The following is a 24,120-nucleotide window of genomic DNA, read 5'->3' as shown; positions in this document are numbered from 1 at the left end:
AACCCTCACATTCTCCTCCATCCTACTCTTTATTTTTAATGGTAAATTGTTTTATTTCTTTCATTAATAGAAAAGTTCAATTTTTTTTTTTTGCCATTTGTATTGTTTCTTCAGTTAATTGCTTATGCCCATTGCCAATTCTATTTTTCCTAGGTCTCTTCATATATTAGGATATCTTTTCCATATTGCAAATGCTTTTCCTGATGGTGGTTTGCCTTTTGATTGTTTTTTGATTATTTTATTTTTAAATTGATTTTTATTGGAGTATAGCTGATTTACAATGTTGTGTTAGTTTCAGGTATACAGCAAAGTGAATTAGTTATACATATACATATGTCCACTCTTTTTAAGATTCTTTACCCATATAGGTCATTACAGAGTACTGAGTAGAGTTCCTTGTGCTATACAGTAGGTTCTCATTAGTTATCTATTTTATATATAGTAGTGTGTATATGTTAATCCCAATCTCCCAACTTATCCCTCCCACCTTTTCTCCCTTGGGAACCATAAGGCTGTTTTTGACATCTGTAACTCTATTTCTGTTTTGTAAATAAGTTCATTTGTACCATTTTTTTAGATTCCCCCATCCTACTCTTGAATCTTCCTTGATCAACTACCCACCCTTGAAAGTCTGCCTTGGCTATACACACTAATCACATTGTTTATCTTGAATGCTGCCTCCAAATTAGATACTCTAAAAACTGGAAAAGAGCAAAAGCCAAAAGAAACTATGAAGTGTCTAAAGTGGTACATGCCTATTTTAGGGGACTTTGGATACAGAGGCAAGCTGCTAACAAGACATGGAGCCCAAATGTGAATTATGATTCTGCATTACAGGAGTCCACTGTGACAGCATGGATTTGTTTAATAATCACCCATAAAATAAAATCCTAGCACCACTGAGTGTATGCTCTATTCCAACACTCCCAATAGGACACTACAAAATTATTTTGCATTAATTTGCAAAAAAGTAAATGGTGCTTAAAGTATGAGAATGGCATAACTAAAATCCAAAAAGCAAACAAAACATATTCCACCATGATGTTCTGGCTGTTTCATCTGATGCTCTGAAAATATGCATTTAAAAGATAGGAAGGAGAATACCAATACAAACTATGTACTGTGTATTTCACATATAAATTTTTTTTATTGAATCTTCACAATAACCCCATATGTTAGGTGTTTGTATACCTACCTTACAGTTAATGAATCTGGGCTCAAGAGATTTAGCAACATGTTGAAGGTCAACAAGGATGGTGGTAATTTTAGCCTCACTGGGTTGTTGAGAAGAATAGATGGAACCGTGAGTTGAATCAATATGAACAAACACTGATTGAGTCTTTCTCAGGTGCCACAAAGTTCCGTCTTTGTTATTTCATTTAATAGTTTTAAGTGGGTAAAGGGACATTCGGTAAGAATATTAGTATGGACCTAGGTCATATGTAGACTTTTGTTCCTCCAGGTTAGGATTCATGTCTTGTTCACAGCTACACTCTTAGAATCAGACAATGTTCCTGTTCCATAGACGATGCTCAGGAAATACTGTATTTACCAAAGGAAACATTATCATCTGATGTTCTTAAAAGAGGGTTACCTGGAAATATTTAGAGGATTTAAAAGTGTCTTTACTATTATCATAATACTATTTTATGTGCTTTGTAATTTTCAGTGAAGAAAATATGTTTGCATATTGCTGTTACCAAAGAAAATAACTGCTGAGGTCACATAAGAGAACTTCTAAACATGAAGGAATATATCCAATAGAAACCAGCAAGTGACTTACAAAAGTTCATTTTTAAGATTTATCACACATTCTTACCTTTCTTAAACATAATAAACTGGACATAAGTGTATTTTCCTGTGTCTAAGGAATTTACTTCAATATCACAATAATTTCATTTTTGTAAGTTTTCTAATCTGTGCATTTGAGTGTGTCTTTTATTTTATCTATTGCTATTCTGTTAGCTGTCCCTGTTGGACACTGCCAGTATACCTGATCTAAATGGACTATCTGCCTCTTTCTAATTTTCTGTAGTCTAGAAAAACAGACAATAGAATCAGTAGGAATTATGCTTAATATAAGAGCAAAACCCACATAGATGTTATATCTGTTCTTAAACTTCATAATCCTTTTAGAATCTTAGTCAGGTCCAAAAATCAATCACCTAAGGGTAAGTGAAAGATTGGTATATCTGCAAAACTACCCAAGAACTAGTAGAAAAATACAGCCAATGCCAACTAAAGCATGATTTCCAATACTGAAAACTCAGCCTTTCAGTAGAGCAAGGCTTTAAAACATCTGGATTGGCCAGCCTTGTGGGCTTCCTCCCTGCATAGCATGGGAGTGACAGCCCTTCTCTCACACCTGACTGGGCCTCTGGGGCAGGGAGGTGCTGCACAAAAGGAAATCTGAGGAACAGAGAAGTTAAATGCCTGGTCCAAGATCACAGAACTACTGTGTGGCTGACAGGGTCTTGGTGCTCCGGCCAGATGTCAGACCTGTGCCTCTGGGGTGGGAGAGTAGAGTTCAGGACATTGGTCCACCAGAGACCTCCCAGTTCCACATAATATCAAACAGTGAAAGCTATCCCAGAGATCTCCATCTCAATGCTAAGACCCAGCTCCACTCAACAAACAGCAAGCTACAGTGCTGGACGCCCTATGCCAAAAAACTATCAAGACAGAAACACAACACGACCCATTAGCAGAGAGGCTGTCTAGAATCATAATAAGTTCACAGACACCCCAAAACACACCATCAGATGCAGTCCTGCCCAACAACAAGACAAGATCCAGCCTCATCCACCAGAACATAGGCACCAGTACCCTCCACCAGGAAGCCTACACAACCCACTGAACCAACCTTACACACTGGGGGCAGACACCAGAAAAAACAGAAACTACGAACCTGCACCCTGTGAAAAGGAGACCCCAAACACAGTAAGTTAAGCAAAATGAGAACACAGAGAAATACACAGCAGATGAAGGAGCAAGGTAAAAACCCACCAGACCAAACAAATGAAGAGGAAATAGGCAGTCTACTTGAAAAACAATTCAGAGTAATGATAGTAAAGATGATCCAAAATTTTGGAAGTAGAATGGAGAAAATATAAGAAATGTTTAACAAGGACCTAGAAGAACTAAAGGGCAAACAAACAATGATGAACAACATAATAAATGAAATTAAAAATTCTCTAGAAGGAATCAATAGCAGAATAACTGAGGCAGAAGAACGGATAAGTTACCTGGAAGACAAAATAGTGGAAATAACTACTGCAGAGCAGAATAAAGAGAAAAGAATGAAAAGAATTGAGGACAGTCTCAGAGACCTCTGGGACAATATTAAACACACGAACATTCGAATTATAGGGGTCCCAGAAGAAGAGAAAAAGAAAGGGACTGAGAAAATATTTGAAGACATTATAGTTGAAATCTTCCCTAATATGGGAAAGGAAATAGTCAATCAAGTCCAGGAAGTGCAGAGAGTCCCATACACGATAAATCCAAGGAGAAATACGCCAAGACATACATTAATCAAACTATCAAAAATTAAAGACGAAGAAGAAATATTAAAAGCAGCAAAGGAAAAACAACAAATAACATACAAGGGAATCCCCATAAGGTTAACAGCTGATATTTCAGCAGAAACTCTGCAAGCCAGAAGGGAGAGGCAAGACATACTTAAAGTGATGAAGGGGAGAAACCTACAACCAAGATTACTCGACCCAATAAGGTTCTCATTCAGATTCGACTGAGAAATTAAAACCTTTACAGACAAGCAAAAGCTAAGACAAATCAGCACCACCAAACCACCTTTACAAAAAATGCTAAAGGAACTTCTCTAGGCAGGAAACACAAGAGAAGGAAAAGACCTACAATAACAAACCCAAAACAATTAAGAGAAAGGTAATAGGAACATACATATGGATAATTACCTTAAATGTAAATGGATTAAATGCTCCCACTAAAAGACACAGACTGGCTGAATGGATACAAAAACAGGACCTGTATATATACTGTCTACAAGAGACCAACTTCAGACCTAGGGACACATACAGACTGAAAGTGAGGGAATGGAAAAAGATATTCCATGCAAATGGAAATCGAAAGAGAGCTGGAGTAGCAATTCTCATATCAGACAAATAGAAATTAAAATAAAGACTATTACAAGAGACAAAGAAGGATACTACATAATGATCAAGGGATCAATCCAAGAAGAAGATATAACAATTGTAAATAATTATGCACCCAACATAGGAGCACCTCAATACATAGGGCAAATGCTAACAGCCATAAAAGGGGAAATCAACAGTAACACAACCATAGTAGGGGACTTTAACACCCTTCTTTCACCAATGGACAGATCATACAAAATCAAAATAAATAAGGAAACACAGCAGTAAATGATACATTAAACAACATGGACTTAATAGATATTTATAGGACATTCCATCCAAAAACAACAGAATACACTTTCTTCACAAGTGCTCATGGAACATTCTCCAGGATCTATTCTCCAGGATAGATGATATCTTGGGTCACAAATCAAGCCTTGGTAAATTTAAGAAAATTGAAATCCTATCAATTATCTTTTCTGACCACAACGCTGTGAGACTAGATACCAATTACAGGGGAAAAAAACTGTAAAAAATATAAACACATGGAGGCTAAACAATACAATACTTAATAACCAAGAGATAACTGAAGAAATCAAAGAGGAAATCAAAGAAATACCTAGAAATAAATGACAATGAAAACACAACAACCCAAAACCTATGGGATGCAGCAAGAGCAGTTCTAAGAGGGAAGATTATAGCAATACAATCTTACCTCAAGAAACAAGAAACATCTCAAATAAACAACCTAACCTTACACCTAAAGCAATTAGAGAAGGAAGAACAAAAAAAAACAAAGTTAGCAGATGGAAAGAAAGCATAAAGATCAGATCAGAAATAAATGAAAAAGAAATGAAGGAAACGATAGCAAAGATCAATAAAACTAAAAGCCGGTTCTTTGAGAAGGTAAACAAAATTGATAAACCATTAGCCAGACTAATCAGGAAAAGAAAGGAGAAGACCCAGCTCAAGAGAATTAGAAATGAAAAAGGAGAAGTAACAACTGACATTGCAGAAATACAAAGGATCATGAGAGATTACTACAAGCAACTATATGCCAATAAAACGGGCAACCTGGAAGAAATGGACAAATTCTTAGAAAAGCACAACCTTCCAAGACTCAACCAGGAAGAAACAGAAAATATAAACAGACCAATCACAAGCACTGAAATTGACTGTAATTAAAAATGTTCCAACAAACAAAAGCCTAGTACCAGATGGCTTCACAGGCAAATTCTATCAAACATTTAGAGAGGAGCTAACACCTATCCTTCGCAAACTCTTCCAAGAGAAGAGGGAGAAACACTCCCAAACTCATTCTATGAGGCCACCATCACCCTGACACCAAAACCAGACAAAAATGTCACAAAGAAAGAAAACTATAGGCCAATATCACTGACGAACATAGATGCAAAAATCCTCAACAAAATACTAGCTAACAGAATCCAACAGCATATGAAAAGGATCATACACCATGATCAAGTGGGGTTTATCACAGGACTGTAAGGATTCTTCAATATGCAAATCAATCAATGTGATAAACCATATTAATAAACTGAAGGATAAAAAGCATATGATCATTTCAATAGATGCAGAAAAAGCTTTTGACAAAATTCAACAGCATTTATGATAAAAACCCTCCAGAAAGTAGGCATAGAGGGATCTTACCTCAACATATAAAGGCCATATATGACAAACCCACAGCCAACATCCTCCTCAATGGTGAAAAACTGAAACCATTTCCTCTAAGATAAGGAACAATACAAGGTTGCCCACTCTCACCACTATTATTCAATGGAGCTTCGGAAGTTTTAGCCACAGCAGTCAGAGAAGAAAAAGAAATAAAAGGAATCCAAATCGGAAAAGAAGAAGTAAAGCTGTCACTGTTTGCAGATGACATGATACTATACATAGAGAATCCTAAAGATGCTACCAGAAAACTACTAGAGCTAATCAATGAATTTGGTAAAGTAAAAAGATACAAAATTAATGCACAGAAATCTCTTGCATTCCTATACACTAATGATGAAAAATCTGAAAGTGAAATTAAGAAACACTCCCATTTACCATTGCAACAAAAAGAATAAAATACCTAGGAATAAACCTACCTAAACAGGTAATAGACCTGTAGTCAAAAAACTATAAGACACTGATGAAAGAAACTAAAGATCATACAAACAGATGGAAAGATATACCATGTTCTTTGATTGAAAGAATCAACCTTGTGAAAATGACTATTCTACCCAAAGCAATGTACAGATTCAATGCAATACCTAGCAAACTACCAATGGCATTTTTCACAGAACTAGAACAAAAAATTTCACAATTTGTAAGGAGACACAAAAGACCCCGAATAGCCAAAGCAATCTTGAGGAAGAAAAACGGAACTGGAGGAATCAGGCTCCCTGACTTCAGACTATAATACAAAGCTACAGTAATCCAGACAGTATGGTACTGGCACAGAAACAGAAATATAGATCAGCAGAACAGGATAGAAAGCCCAGAGATAAACCCATGCACATATGGTCACCCTTTTTGATAAAGGAAGCAAGAATATACAGTGGAGAAAAGACAGCCTCTTCAGTAAGTGGTGCTGGGAAAACTGGACAGCTACATGTAAAAGAATGAAATTAGAACACTCCCTAACACCATACACAAAAATAAACTCAAAATGGATTAAAGACCTAAGTGTAAGGCCAGACACTATCAAACTCTTAGAGGAAAACATAGGCAGAACACTCTATGACATAAATCACAGCAAGATCCTTTTTGACCCACCTCCTAGAGAAATGGAAATTAAAAACAAAAATAAACAAATGGGACCTAATGAAACGTAAAAGCTTTTGCACAGCAAAGGAAACCATAAACAAGATGAAAAGACAACCCTCAGAATGGGAGAAAATATTTGCAAATGAAGCAACTGACAAAGGATTTACCTCCAAAATTTACAAACAGCTCATGCAACTCAATATCAAGAAAACAAATAACCCAATCCAAAAATGGGCAGAAGACCTAAACAGACATTTCTCAAAAGAAGATATACAGATTGCCAACAAACACATGAAAGAATGCTGAACATCACTAATCATTAGAGAAATGTAAATCAAAACTACAATGAGGTACTACCTCACACTGGTCAGAATGGCCATCATTAAAAAATGTACAAACAATAAATGCTGGAGAGGGTATGGAGAAAAGGGAACTCTCTTGCACTGTTGGTGGGAATGTAGTTTGATACAGCCACTATGGAGAACAGTACGGAGGTTCCTTAAAAAACTAAAAATAGAACTACCATACGACCCAGCAATCCCACTACTGGGCATATACCCTGAGGAAACCATAATTCAAAAAGAGTCATGTACCACAATGTTCTTTGCAGCTCTATTTACCATAGCCAGGACATGGAAGCAACCAAGTGTCCATTGACAAATGAATGGATAAAAAAGATGTGGCACATATATACAATGGAATACTACTCAGCCATGAAAAGAAGCAAAATTCAATTATTTGCAGTGAGGTGGATGGACTTAGAGTTTGTCATACAGAGTGAAATAAGTCAGAAAGAGAAAAACAAATACTGTATGCTAACCCATATATATGGAATCAAAAAAAAATGGTTCTGAAGAACCTAGGGGCAGGACAGGAATAAAAACGTAGACGTAGAGAATGGACTTGAGGACACGGGGAGGGGGAAGGGTAAGCTGGGACGAAGTGAGAGAGTGGCATGGACTTATAAATGTAAAATAGATAGCTAGTGGGAAGCAGTCACATAGCACAGGGAGATCAGCTCGGTGCTTTGGACCACCTAGAAGGTTGGTATAGGGAGGTTGGGAAGGAGACGCAAGAGGGAGGAGATATGGGATATATCTATATGTATAGCTGATTCACTTTGTTATAAAGGAGAAACTAACACACCATTTTAAAGCAATTTTACTCCAATAACGATGTTAAAAAAAAAAAAAAGAAGATCTTTTCTGGTAGGTTCTGGCCTTTTTTATTGATGGTTGTTCTGCAAATAGTTGTGGTTTTGGTGTGCTCATGAGAAAAGGTGAGCTCAAGGCCTTTCTACTCTGCCATCTTGGTCAATCTCTTGATAAGCTGAATTTTTAATTTGGATGAGATTGCCAGGCTTGCATATATTTAATGACATGTTTTTATACAATTTTTCATTGTCTAATGTAAAGCGGAATTTTAGATCCCTTTAGACTGAATGTTCATTAATTGTAGCTTAATAAAGTTACCACCTTTCTTAATACTTCCTCTAAATTTCTACTTGCCTTTTAATTTTGTGGTACCTATGGAATTGTTGATCTGAGATAGCAATACCACCCTTCTCAGACATCATGGAAATGTTAATTAAAACCATAATGAGATACTACAACACACCCACCAGACTGCTAAAATTAAAATCCCTGATAATTGCCAAGTGTTGGTAAAGATGTGAAGCAACTAGAACCCTTACACTCTGCCAGTGGGAATGTAAATTAACACAACCAGTTTGGGAAAGTATCAGTACCTACTAAAAGTGAACATATAAGAAATATATAATTAATTGTATATCCAACAGAAATGTGCACATACATGCCCCAAAAGACAAGTATAAGAAAGTAACAGCCACAAAGTAGCCATGATAAAATAGTATATCGCATTGAAAGGTAAGTTACTATTACACATAGAAGTCTCACATAAGTAATATTGAGAACAAGAGGCCACACAACAAAACAAGTATTAATACAAATTCTATTATTCCATTTATATAAAACTCAAAAAAAGGTGAAATAATTAACAGTATTTGAATTTAGGAAACTTGTTACCTTATGGAGGGTTGGGATTTGTGACTTAGGAAGAAAAAGAGCACCTCCAGTTATATTGGTTACGCTCTGTTTCCTAATTTGAATGGTTAATACACATGTTTGTGGATTTTGCGATAATTTATTGAGTTGTTCACTTATTATTTGTGCACTGTTATTAAGTATATTTCAACAAAAATCTTTAATGAATCATATATTATATATGAGATATATATATATTATATGTCAGACAACATAGATGAGATTAAAATAGAAAAATAAAAATAAGTTAATTATTCCACTTGTGCATATACTTCAAGTCTTTTTTTCTATATGTATATTCATACATGGACACTTACTTAGCATAAGTAAGATAATTTAGATAATTAGATATCTTAGATAATTTTTCTGTTAATAGAAATTATCAAAATTGTTTAAGGAAAATAAAAAAATCTGAGTAAACCAAGCTTCTATAGTGTAGAAGCATGAAGCATTAAAAAAAGAAGAAAAAAAAAACTACCAGAGCCAAAATAATCTTTCATATTGATTTACCACTAAATTTTCCTAACTTTTAAAAAGTAGGAAATTCCCACGCAATACAAAAAAAGAATCTCAGATCTTAGAGAGTAAATTCTAGAGTGATAAAAAGTGCTTTTCATTTTTTTTCTTGAACAAGACTTTTTTCCCTTGTGATTCTTTGATTAGGGCTTCTTTGTTATTTATTCTTTTTCTCTTTTTTCATGAATAATTACCTATATATTTGATTTGTTTGCCATATTGGTCATTTTTTTCTCTCATAATTTTCATCATTGTCCTTGTCTGCTGCATTCTACAATAAGAAGGCTTCTTCAATCTGCTTTCCACAAATCTGATTACATAAGTTGTTGCCTTCAAAGGCAGATTTAATTCTTCTATTACATTTTCTGTTTCCTTTTGATCCTTTGCATTTCAACTTTCTCAATCTTAATGGCTTGCATTTCTAAGTTAATCGATGAATGTGTTAAGGCTAAAAAGCAATTTTCTAAGATATTTTTCTGTGTTTTGTATTAACTCATTGAGCTACATATGATTTACCTCTGAGACTTTCCTTTCCCATGTCAAAGTAATCATTATCCAGATCCTGTTTGACTTTGATTGTGTTGTTGCTATTGTTTGCTTCTAGATTTGAGAATGTGATAAAATCTAATGAAGGGTAGTATTTTTCAACAGACAAGTCATAAGACTGACCCTTAGCCCTTGGTCCTACTGATAACATGGCTTTTAGTAGAAAGACTCTAAGCTTCACAGTTGAAGAGTAAACTGTGAACAATCTCAGGCCTAAATTCCAATTGGTATCAGGCATTCAAATTAAAGACCTCTGCTAGAAGGTTGGTGGACCACCTTCTCTCCACACTCTGTGGTTCTCTGATGATCTGATAGAGTTTAACACACACACACACACACACACACACACAGAGTACTATCATCACTATTCCCATTATCACCACACCTGCAACACCTATAGGGACTATCTTTCTCCTTGGTTACTATGTATTTCCCTAAGTCCTTCCTTCCTTCCTTTCTAGCCTTTTCAGAGGGAGTAGGAAAGATAATCCTCAAGTGGATATTGATATAAAGGCATTGATTGAAGGGAGGTACCAAGGTATGGCTGCTTAGCTTTCTGAGTCATACAAATCTTGAATCTCTGAATCAGCCGGCAGAAAGTAAGTGAGGAACACAGAGTCTCTCTATATTATTTAAGGCCATGGGTTTGTTCTACTCCAGGCTGTGAATTTCAATTTAGCAATGTGGAGTCTTCCCAGAAGCTAATAATAGATTGGCTGAAAGTCTCAGTTTTGAATTTTGTCATAAATGTTCATCTTTCTCTATGCCCTTATAGTCATTTTAAGCTGCATCAAGCACAGTTAAGCTGGTAGAACTTCCAAAAAACAACTATTTCTGACATCGTAAACTAGGATTAAAAAACCATCCCACCAGCCTCATTTGGAGGAAAATTCAATCTTCCTCTAATATTTACTCACAACCAAAAGTTACTCCTGAACATCTGTGCAATATGACTTTGACACAGATGGCAAAAATAGTCATTAATAACATAGCACATGTAAATATTTGGATCCATTTCAGTAGAACTGAGAAAGCCACAAACCTGTCTTACAAAGTGAATTTTCATTGCTGACTCAGTGTTCATTTTACTTTGCCCCAAAAGTGCTGTAATTTTCTTTGGTATTTTTTGAAATAAACGAGTTACATTTATTTTCAGGCTTTTTCAGTATACTGGGGAGATGAGTTCATTTTCATTTCATAGCTGGTCAAGATCCACTTTTATCTCTTAGAATTATACAAGGTCTATACACTGCTCAGGAAATGACAAAACCCAGCCTTCTAAATACAATTTGACTTCTCTTTTCAAAGAATAAACATAATGAAAAAAGAAGAGGGAGAAAAAAACGTATCATGAGAAAAATCAGCAATATATCACATATCAAAATTTTAAAGTCTTGGTTTCTTATAAATAAATTTAAAATAAATCATTCCTATAAAGTTTCAACTGTTTTTTTTTTCCACTTTTTTTCATGTCAATTCTTTCATATAACTCTTTTAAGATGTTTTGTCATTGTCAGTTTTCTTGCAACGGTTGCATGTGAACAATTTGGAATTTGATCTTTTTGTTCCTTAGATTATAAAACAGGCTTCTGGCTGTATGTTGAGGCAGTATGGAGCAATATGAAAAGATTTGGGCTAGAAGATGGAAGGTCTAGGACTGAGTGTTACATTTGCCTCATATTAGCTCTACTGATGCTATGATTTACTGTCTGATTTACAGGCTAGTGTTAGTCTGCACATGCTAATTGGTGTGCACCATGAGGAGTATGGAAATGGAGAGTAAGCATTAGAAACTTTTATAGACATTTATTAGGGTGATTATATATCTGTAAGATAATGACAATAATAAATATGTGGACTTGTATATTTTGTGTCTACCTTTTAATCATTTCATTTCTCTAGTAATTAATTTTTAGCAATTTTATAAAAGCATTCAGTCTGTAACGGATTAAAATGAATTAACAGTAAACTGACCCTTAACCACAGGGTCTGAGAAGCACTGAGTTATATCCAGTAGGTCAGTTAGCCTGTTGGGACCTCAATTTCTCCATCTATAAAGATATGAGCAATGGTCCCTACTTTTTCTTTCATAGAGATTATGTGAATACTAAACAAAGTTACTTATTCATAAATTATTTGTAAGCTATAAGACTTCATATAAGAATATGGTTGTTATAGTCTAAGTAAAAATCATTTGGGAAATAGCATGGCAGCTCAGCTAAAAGAAGCTTGGCATTTATTAGATACCCAATAAATGTTTGTTGGCTTTATGAGTAAATACAAGAACAGAAACTCTGGCATCAGACAGAACTGCATTCAAACAATTGTCTCAGGGAGCAATGTGTGACTTAAGGCAGGCCACGTATCTTTTAATAGCGCTGTTTCTCCATCTGTAAAATGAGAATAATAATAGCTTCTATCTTTAAAGATTGTTGTGAGTATTCAATAAAATAATGCAGTGAAGTATTTAGTATTTAGTACTTGGCACGCGGAATGTATTCAATATATATTAGTCATAACTTTTAGCTCTTTTTCTTTGCTAAGGAAATGTTCGGTTGTTCATATGCAATTTCTTACTTAATTCTTAGGAAAATATAACTAGGCAACTACCATAATCTCCATTTTAAAATTAGGAAAGTATGAATGAAAGAATTAAGCAACTTTCACAGAGTCACATAGCTACTTTAAATCTCTGTCTGTCTATAGCAGAATTGGTGACTTTTTCCACCTAATACCACCTCCCTAAGGTATTCTAAGTAATGAGAATAAATTTCATAGGCTACATTTTAGAAGCATTCTCATTTTTATTTATAAGCGATGAAGATATATTGCATGAGAAACAGCATCAACAGATTTAATAACGCATAAAAGAGATGCGTTATTAAATTGGGTAAATGCGTTACCCATGAATCATCTTTTTCACTTACCAGTTTGACTTGTTGGTCTCCTCATGCTGGTGGTGGCCACTTTCAGTGTTCTGCTCTGAACCTCTTTTCATAACCCTATTTCACCGCTGCCAAAAAAATGTAAAAAGAAAAATGATATTTGCTTCTAGAAGGGTTTCCATATATTAATGACCAGAACAATAATAATTCAAATTTACATAGCATGATTTATAAAGCTTTAAAAGAAACACAGTAGGGATTAAACTTCTTCACATGTTTCGGGTTCTGCATCTTGAAAGCAAATATATTGTCACGTTTTATCTTGGAATTCTCAGAACATGACAAAGTATCTATCACCTAGGTACTCATTAAATTCTTTCTTTTTTTTTTGTTAAATAAATGAAAGAATGAAACTCATGTTCAAAGCCATTCATATATTTGAAGATTTTCAATCTTCCACTCTGGAAGGCAAAATGGTATTTTGTTATAATGTAGCTGTTTGCAGAAAAGAAGAAAATAAATCTGAAGGAGAAACTATTTTGCCCTGCCAATAAACCTGACATTTAAAGGTTAAAATTGACAATGAAGTCAACATGCAAGACACAGATTATTCCTTGTAGCTTCAGTATTTAAAAATTATTGGATGAACCTGAAAATCTATTATCAAAAATAATTATTATCTATTTATACAGGAAAATTTAAAGTCAATGAATTCAAAGTTTGAATTAACTTTTGGAGTAACTGTAAAGTCGACAAAGGGAAATAAAATATTCTTTTTAGAATTAGAATGTCTTTTCCATTGTCCTAACGACTCTTCTTATGCTACTTCCCAACTCTACTCAACCCTCTGCAATCCACAAAAAGAGAGAAGGATAAAGGAGAGAAAGATAAGTTGACAAAAAACAGTAAATACTATTCTAGGATAGTTTTTATTAACTCAAAAAGGTGTAATGAGGTGAAATGCTTTCTTAAAATAATTAATGTCAATCGCTTTCCTTCATACATCATACTTTTATACCAGATTGCCTCTTTGACATTGCCACTTGTGTGACCAATAATAACAGTCATATCATATTATAATAGTGATTATTATTTTGTTGCATACAATGTATCAGGAACTGTTCTTATCATTTTAGAGGAAATATCTAACTTAATATTTACAATAGCCCTATAAGGTAGGTATTATTAACCTCCCTCTTTTTTAAAGATGAGAAAACTGAGGCTCAGTTTTAGTAAATTATTAAAGAACCACTACTAATAACCAATAAAGTAGGATTTGAGCCTTTCCCAGAATCTATTCTCTTAATTGCCAAGGTATCTACTACCTTCCAAACTTAATCCAAACTGCAACTCTTGATTTTCCTGATGTGCCTTCCTAGGTCTTCCCCCACTGCTTAGGAAATTGACACATCTGCTTTGTACTCAAGCCAGAAACATGGGGATCCTCCTTAATAAATTCCTTTCCCATGATAATTATGCACCCTAAATACAGCTAACTCCATACAGCTCTCTTCTTTCATCAGTTGAAGCCACCATCATCTGTTACCTAGAGGACAGCAAAAGCTTTCTACCTATTCTCACTGATTCTCCTCTTGACCCATTCTATAATCCATTGCTTACACTCTGGCCAGGGTAGACTTTTGATAGCATTATTCATCATTTTACTACTCTGCTTAAAATTCTTCATTGGCTTTCTATTGCACTGATTGAAATCCAATTTTCTTACTGTTACCTACAAGTTCTGACATGAACTGACTACAGCCTACCTCTCAAATATTACCTTACATAGTTCTCCTTCATTTTTTATTGGGCTATCACATACTCTTCCACTAATAAGCCATGGTCTTCAGCACCTAAGGACATTACTTTTCAGGAAATCAAGCATAGAATGCTCTGCAACTGGATCCTTTTCACGCCTCAAGTTCAAAAACCACTTTGTCAAAGAGGTTTATCCCACTTGATAAACCCCAAAGTAGTTTTGATGATAAACCCCAAAGTGGGTTTGGGGTATCAAGTGACACTTGATATCACGAAGTGTCTTCATTCCCATCACAACCTATAATCATATTTTTAATTTATTTGTTTGTCTATTATCTCTCTTCTTCACTGGAATGTGGGATCCATGTGAACAGGAATCTAGCTACTAATAAGTAGCTCCTAAACATTTCTGCTTAATGAATGTATGGATGAATGAATAATATCGTTAAAGTATATTCGAACTAATTATTCTTCCTTATATTTATTCATTCCCAAAAGGAAGAAATCTTGCATTTAAAGAAACAGTAAATACAAAACCATAGAAAAAATGATTTTTCTCATACTCATTCATGTATGTATGCCTGCTCTTTTGAGATATTAAAACAATTTCCATTATGAAAACATAGATTTATTTATATTTTTTTTTCTTAACAAGAATCACACTGAAGACCACAACTGTACCCATTAGTTATTTTCTGAAAGGTTCCCAACTGTAACTCTCTCAGTGTGGCATTCTGTGGGGAATACTGATATCACATATACTATTAATTTTGGATTTGAGCATAAATTTTATGAGTATGCATAGGCCAGGGTTAAATATTTAGAGACGTCTAAATTATTTGTGTCCTATCTGTAGCTCTGATCAATAACAAGCCAAAAGAGAAACCAGTAACTCTCAAACAGCACTGAAGTAACCTTGAACAATGAGGCACTAATACTATTACAGGGCATACACTTTGCTTTTATTCACACAAAACAATGACATATAAAGACTTTATTAGTTTCACTAGCAGAGTATTTTTCTATCTGAATCATTCTGCTAAAATACGTAAACCCAATAAGTTTTATTTCTGTATTATTACTATTATCATTATCAATATTATTATTATGGTTTAAAACATTGCTTTTCAAATTTGAAGTGAACATGAGTTACATGGTATCTATATGCACATTAATCAAACCTCAGATGTTTGATTTGGTGGGTCTAGGACAAGACTCACGAGTCTGTATTTATCACAGGCTTAGGTTATGTTGATGGTGCTGAACCATTGACCACATATTGGGTATCAAGAATTCAGAATATAGTTCCAGATGATTTAAAATTCATATTGTGTGCCTGTGTGTGTGCTTTCCATGTGCAAAAATATTATAACTATAACTAATAAAGGGTTTTAAACTTACATTTCCCTTTTTCAAAAAAAGTGCCATTACTGTGAGATCAACAATACTAAATAAGCATTTAACAAACCTTACATACTTCTACTCTTATTTATTTTGTAATTTATCAATAATTATGAATAAATAAAGATTTCCCTTGCTTTGAAAATAAGTGTTTATCTTGATGTCACCTAGTGTAGGCTCCCTTGAATTTAACAATACTTAACAAAATAAATAAAATAGTGACTTTTTCTCACTGGCTAATAGGATTTTAGGTAACTTTTGCTTTCTTCCTCACTTTTTTCTATATTTCCAATGACTTTTACCTTACAGATTTTAGCTACCATTTGTTAAGTCCTACAACACCATGCTAAGTATATGTGTTTATATAATTTCATATAAAAATGTGATATCTCATTTAATTCATAAATTTATCAATTAATGTTAATAATAATAGTTATAGTGTTAAGGTATTTACTAATAGTCACGTACTATATTAATGTTTTGCATGTATTAATTCATATAATCCTCATTAAAAAATAAACTATTAATATGTTGAGTTTTTGAGGCAGATAAATTAATTCAAGATTATATGGCCTAAAAGTGGCAAAACTGAGATTCAAATTTAAGTATGTTAGACCTTATTTTTATAATAAGGTGAAAATTAATATTTTTTTGAAGAATCAAGTAAATACCTTCCTTAATGGAAAATATTTCAGGCAGCCAATAATATTGCAAGAGAAAACATAGGACTCAACCTTTACATTACATGCTTTACTGAAAGAAAATATGTTAAAATAAGAACTATGTGCAAGAGCACAGGAAAAGTCATTATAAACTTTACAGAATACTGATTCTAGTCCTTATTTCCAAAACTTAGCAAAAGATTATTTCATTGTTAAATATTACTTTATTACTGATGATGACCTTTCTGAAAGCATGAGTTTTATCACTGTTGAAAGGATGGAAGAAAAATAACTAGATATTGAAAGAAATAAATTTTTAACAATCGTGCACCCATATAATAAGGATATGCTTATTTCTGACCTTTTTAGCTAATTTCCAAATAGCAATATATTTCATAAGCATGTCTGCAAATTCCATTAAAGAAACAGACACCATTGGTTATACCTACAATCACCATTTCTCCCATTATGAGTGCCATTACTGAAGCATGTCTTACCTATTGGAATCATACACCTACACACACACACACGCACATGCACACACACATATATCCATATAAGGGAATTTTGGGGGGATTATGACTACTGCATTTTGGGAAAACTTTAATAGGAGTACTTCCAAAACAGAATTTCAACCCCAATAATAAATTATTCTTATCTAGTTTGATAGATTATGTACTGCTATGATTTCATGTGAGGTTCACTTAAATTTCCAAAGAGTTGATATTATAATCATTGTAGGTTATAATGGTTGCACTTAGATTCAATACCAATTCAAAAACTTCTAACAACACAGAAAAGGCATAGTTTCTGTCCAATACATTAATATGGCTCCTTTCTAAAAGAAGTTTAACAAGAACTGGCCAGTTTTCATTTTCTTCATTACTTCTGAGAGCCAATCTCTCATCTTCTTTGCCTGCATCTTCAAATGCTTTCTTCAACTTCTTTGCAAAGAAGCATGTAAATGCCTCCATAATATAAAGCATCTCATTTCTGATTATGTTTCCAAATCAACCATTCAGAAGTTATTCTCTTTGAAAGTAGTTGTGGAATTGTTCAGGAAATTCCTGGTGCAAGACCCAAGTACAGGGGTAAAAATGACAATAGTTTAGATAAATTTCAGATCGGAGCAAAGAAGAAAAATACATTGTATATAGAAGTGTATACTTGGGGTGTGGTGGGGTCAAAGTTGAAGGAGAAAGTATTGCTAGGAGGAAGAAGCTGAGAATTTTAATACCCCTGGGTTAATACTAAAGTATGTGACCACTTCCTAACTGGTTTCTTAGATTTCAGCCTCTTTTCTATTCACTGCTCCTAAAATGCTTACATGCTTTCCATCCAATATTCTTACATTAGTTTAATTTTATTTATTTATTTTTTTCATATCCAAACTCTTATGTCAGGCCTTGATGTTCTTCCATAATCTAAAATTTGAAAGAGGGTAGATGGACTTTCCTGAAGAAAGAAAGGATATTGCTACCTCTTAGCTATAATGAGGTACAGCTCCCACCTCCTCGCCTCTATTACTGCACCCGATTCTTAGCTGAGTGAACTGCCTGGACAATGTTCTTCGTTCCTTTTCCTAAACCAAGTCCTTCACCAATTTCACCAGATTAAATTCTCTAAATCAAAGCTAGAATCTTATCAATCCTTTTTCAAAACATTTCTAAGGCTCCCCTTTCTCTACAGAATAAAGGGGGAGAATGAAGCCAATTTCTAACTCCTTAGTCTGGGCTTGAAGACTTCAACTGTCTTTAATTCACCTTTTCAGACTCATTTCTGCAAATGCATAATGCAGACGTGCATTGCAAACTGCAAAGATCTTCATCACTGTGAGTAATTTCATTCTTAAAGTAAATCTGTGAAGTGAGACTACTGAAACACAGAGGTGTTGTAACTACCCTAAGTCTTTAGTCAAGCTAATAAATAGTGGAAACCAGGGTTGAATCTTCTACCTTGAGTCCACAGCCACAAACAACTTCTTTGTCATCCAAACTGCATGATTAACCACTTTTTGGAATACTTTCTTTTCCTTTCTCTGAATACAGACTTGTATCTTTTTTAACCTGGAAAGATAGTAAAGTGTGGACTGAGAGTGCAGGCCCATCAGAGGTTATAAAGATCATTTAAGCACAGATTAAGAAAGATTTTTACCTAGCCTATGGTGCTCTGCCAAGATATTTCTTTCATCTGGTGGTAGCTTCCTAAATTACAGATACATTATATAAGAAGAATTAACCAGCTTCCAATATTGGCTTTGCATTTCAAAACCTAAGAGTTGCCAAGTATCCAAATCTCCTTTGACCTACACAAGTTTAGGACAGGTAGATTCATTTAATATAAAACAACTTTTCTTAGAATTAATATTGTTTCTCCTTAAACCTATTATCATCATTTATCTAGATATCCACTACCACAGAGAATCTTACTGCTATTCCTATTTCCAAAGCAATGGACTAACTGTTGATAAAGTGTTTTTCTGTGTACTGAAGGCATTTTGGAAATAGCTCTTGGATCAAACTAAATGAGTTCCAGTAAAAATAAAGAACCTGAGACATTGCAGATGGCACTCAGCAAGATATTGGTGTGACAGCTAGAAAGATGCAGCGTGACCCTCTGTAATTGATGTTTTGTATCGAGTGCAGGGTCTAATAAAATGAGTTCCAACATGACCTTGTGTGGTCAATGAAATCTGTATTAAACCTAAATATGAGCTTTAACTGCTGCTTTAGTGAAATTAAAAAAAAAAAGATAAAAGACAAACTATAACTAGAATGGTAGTTTGAGTCACATTCAAACCTCAAAATAACTGTTAAATATGTACTTTCTATTCTAATGAAGGTGAGAAATGAAAGAATATTCCTATCATATATGTTGCCTCACGGTGAACATTATTTCAGCTACAATGAAACATGAGTTTATTTTAAAACCTCTGGCACATTTTACAGTTTGATTCATTTTCTAACACTTTCAAAGCTGTAGTTCATTAAATTACACTTGTTTTACATAAGCCACTCAATATCTACTGTTGACCTACAAAGATTGGGGGGACAAAGATTTATTTTAAATACATTCTACTTCTTTCATGTAGATCAATACAAACAACCTCCTAAAGAGGTATATTGTTTCACCATGGTAGGAAAAGCTTCGCACACTGGTGAGTTAGGTAGAATTGAAGCGGACACCTCAGGATAACAGGCTACATTCTATCTACAGCCTGACAATTAATCAGGGGCTCCGGTGTCAGCAGTGGCTTCTAACTGCAACATCTTTCCTAAAATGCTCTTCACCTGTGTCAGGTGAGTGAGAATTGCTGAATGAGGTTTGGTTGTCATCATTTGGTTACAGCTTAGTGACAGATAATCACACCATCTTGAAGTCATAAGTAACTCGGGCCATCCAGGCTATCTCCCATTCAATATGGGGATACTGGCTTTTGTTGACAAGGGTCCCCAGTGCAGCTCCAATGGTATGAAAAAGGAGCTGAAACAACAACTCAAACTATTGGATAAGAATGTTTACATGCAGTGGAAACCAGCCTCCTTGTATCTGTCACACATTGGTCCAAATTTTGCCCTCTAGATATTCAGAAAATATCCTAGATTCACATGGCAGCTCTTCAAATAATTGAAGGAAGTTATCATTGCCCTGCAGGGACATGGAGCATCTTTCCGACTCAACATCATCACTTTCCTGAACATAAAATGACAGACACATTCCTCACATGACATGTTTCCAGACATTTCACCAGTCTGGTCACCTTCTTTTGGATACACTTCCATTTGTCAATGTCTCCTTTTAAAATATCTTGAACATCCTATGACTTTTCTGAAGCTTCTAGCAGAAACGGAACGCCCAGAGAATAATGATAAATTTCTCTCATCTGTGAAGAGTGATGAGACCTAAACTTAAAGAAAATTTCCACTTCACAAAAGTAGACAAAGAACTAACCGTTAGAATATTAATGGATAAAAAATGCAACTCTGGGGGCTTCCCTGGTGGTGCAGTGGTTGGGAGTCCGCCTGCCAATGCAGGGGGCGCGGGTTCGAGCCCTGGTCTGGGACGATCCCACATGCTGCAGAGCAACTACTGAGCCTGCGCGTCTGGAGCCTGTGCTCGGCAACAAGAGAGGCCGCGATTGTGAGAGGCCCGCGCACCGCGATGAAGAGTGGCCCCCGCTCGCCGCAACTAGAGAAAGCCCTCGCACAGAAACGAAGACCCAACACACCCAAAAATAAATAAATTAATTAATTAATTAAAAAAAAAAATTCAAGTCTAAGCTTAGTGGTGTTGCAGAGTAGTACCTGAGAGAATGTTGTCTATAGTGTGTTGTTTGCGACCCACAGGCAACACTCACTCAGTTGTCTATATTGTCTGCTAAACCTCCAAAATGTTGGACTCTTTGTCAGAGAAAGGACCTGGGTCATGACTCTCCCCTTAGCCAGCTAAGTAACCTCAGGCAAGTCACTAACATACATGGTTTTCAGTTTCTTCAGTACTGTAATGGTGATTTTTGCCTGTCAATTTGACTAGATCATGAGGTGCCCAGATGTTTGGCTAACCCTTATTTTTAGATGTGTCTGTGAGGGTATTTCTGGTGAAATTAGCATTTGAATTGGTGGACCTAGTAAAGTGGTTTGCCTTCTTTGATGCAAGTGGACATCACCATATCTGTTGAGGGCCTGAATAGAAAAAAAAGTTGGAGAAAGAATTCAGCCCTTTCTGCCTAATTGCTTGAGATGGGACATAGATCTTTTCCTACCCTTCACACTCCTGGCTTTCAGGCCTTCAGACCCAGACTGAATTATACCACTGGTTTTCTTTGGTCTCCCAGCTTGCAGAAACCAGCTTTTGAGACTTCTAGCTGCCATAATTGTATGAAACAATTCCTTGTAATAAATCTCTCTCTCTCTCTCTCTCTCTATATATATATATACATATAAGATATATATATATACATATATATATTATATATGTATATATATAATATATATATGTATATATATATATCTTATTGATTCTGTTTCTCTAGAGAATCCTAATACAATCATCAAATGAACTAGATATCTCTAAGATTCTATGTAAACTATAATTTGTCCTGGTGAGAGATTTCAATGTTTCAAAACTTCTTGTTTGTCAGGAGTCATGTCTTTGTTTATAATTTAGCCCAGTTGTAAATAGTTTCATCTTCAATAAGATCTGAGAAAATGTTTTGCCAGTTCCACCGTATTCCTATTTACATATTCATTTGTTGGTTCACCTAGCAACTTACCTTTGTGCATACGTGAGCATATCACAGTGCTTGACAATATGGATGATACAAAGGAATAAAATTGCAGCTCTTTCCCTTGAAGAACTTACAGTCTAGTTACTACATTTAAAGATACTTCATTTAAAGCAGTAAAAATATGAGTGTCAAATGTTGATGACAATAAACGATAATGGAAGTCAGAGGAGAGAAAGATCAACACGGCCTAATAAGATGGAAAGGCCTTCATGAAGGAGATGGAAGGAGACAGGGCAGGTGATGAGCTGGGAGAAAGGACTATTTACAAACTAGTCAGAGTGATCAAGCTTTTAAAGAGCCCTCCACTGATCTAGAAATTATGCAGCACTGCACACAATAACTCTGAAACACAGAATCACTGGATAAGGATCCAAATATAAACAGAGGATTTTAGCAGCTCCTTGTACACACAACATCCCACCCTGCTTAGTTAACAAGATATAACAATCAACCGTGAGGTTTTACAATTCCTATGGGGTCTGTGCAGTGTTGTAAGTAAAAATATAAGGAGACGTGAAAACAGGAGGGGACCTGATATCTACTTTTGGGGCTTGACATACATATATACATGTGTGTGTGTGTGTGTGTGTGTACTCAGGAGATATATATTTAAAAATAAATGAACTTGTTGTCAACTGGCTTTGGAGGGGGTGATTCTAAAAACTCGGCTACTGCTTTTTGTTTTTGGCACCCTCTCCAACTGGTAAAACAGACATTTCATGACTTTAATCATGGGGCCAAGTGACACAGCTCTTAATGATCAATTTTGTGATAGGAGCAAAGGCATGAGCCTTCAGAATCAATTCCAGTGTGTCTGGACAGACATCCATTTAAGGATACCCTTCTGATGCCTGATTAGGGATCCAGCAGAATTGAACTGTTGGGTCTTGTTGCTAACTTCCTCCAACAATCTCCTTGAAGGTAGCACTAGTTGTTCTTCAGCCCAGTCATTTTCTTGATGAAAACAGGCACAATGGAGACAAGTAAAAGATTCTGTGCACCAATTTCTTACACTCAAGTAAATGTAGACCCATTATCAGAATGAGAGTGTCTGGAAATTTGTGTGTCACAAGTGGCTGATGCAAAGTAATAGGTGCTCAGTAAATACTTACCAAGTAATTGAGTTTCATAAAAACTAGAATTGCTTTGTGTCACTTGGAGAAAAGATACATTTATCACAATCAAGAAATTATCCCTGGAAACTTCCTCCAACCCTTTCTCTCCCCCAAAGAAAATACATATAGATACATAGGCATGCATGTGCCTTCTCATGTGTACACATGTGTGTGTGTTGTATTGTTTCCTGTTGCCTAAATTTCTGTTTTCAAAGGGTATTCCCTCATGCAAGGAAAGATTTTCTCCTTTTATACTGAACAGTGTGCTGGTGATACAAGGCCTCCAACCAAATACTCCTTTAACCTCACAAAGATATCTTGTGCTGACTCTCCTTTAACTCATGAAACCAACCCCAAGTTCCAAGGAACAAAGCGCTTAGTGGAATTTTTAAAAGAATAAAAAGTAATAATATAAAATCATAATCTGTGGGCTGGAGACAGAGTTTATAGTCATTCCCCGAGGAGTTGAAATATAAAGTCAGACTCCCTTTTGGAAGGTGCTAATATTCTGTGTACTGACGGTACAGGCTTAGTTGAGACATATAGAGAAACTATTCAACATGCTCAGTGCCAAGCAGAGAAGGCAGGAGCAGTTCCAGAGGAAGGTGACATCAAGTCAGTGTAATAGGAAGGTATAGGCTGGAAACCTATACCTTCCTATTGGAAGAAAGCCCAGACAAAGTAAAAGTTGCTCACTAATCCAGCAGACATTATTGTGGAGACAGACACTGGTCCCTTTGTTGCAGGGAACTGTCTTTGTTTCATCCTCTGTGCCTTTCCAGAAGCAGGCTATCTTCGAAGAGTGCATAGAACATTGGAATCTTTTGATAAATTTTTTTTTTTTGTATGCTCCTTCCACCACTGCAATTTGGAGGAATACATTATAGTATTTCTGGAATACAGGTAATGTGTTTTAGCATAAGTTGATCCTATTTCAACAAGCCTTATATGATTATTTTAGAAGTCACTAAATAGAGTTTGGGTCATATGCATGATAATTCTT

At 35.2% G+C, this 24,120-nt stretch overlaps 1 protein-coding gene across 4 annotated transcripts in view; it reads right to left on the bottom strand.

Annotated features, from left to right (window-relative positions):
- The window catches only part of LINGO2 (leucine rich repeat and Ig domain containing 2), a 1,205,266-nt gene that overhangs the window by 504,887 nt on the left and 676,259 nt on the right, over positions 1–24,120 (bottom strand). For all 4 annotated transcript variants that reach the window (XM_059924622.1, XM_059924625.1, XM_059924624.1 and 1 more), the window contains one exon: positions 12,937–13,022. The gene's annotated coding sequence lies outside the window, so the exon portion shown is untranslated. The remainder of the gene's footprint in view (positions 1–12,936; positions 13,023–24,120) is intronic.

The sequence above is a fragment of the Balaenoptera ricei genome, chromosome 6 (genome assembly GCF_028023285.1).
Source record: "Balaenoptera ricei isolate mBalRic1 chromosome 6, mBalRic1.hap2, whole genome shotgun sequence".
In the NCBI taxonomy this organism is placed as follows: Eukaryota; Metazoa; Chordata; class Mammalia; order Artiodactyla; family Balaenopteridae; genus Balaenoptera; species Balaenoptera ricei.
The sequence above is the reverse complement of the archived record's forward strand: the minus strand, read 5'-3'. Positions and strand labels throughout refer to the sequence as shown.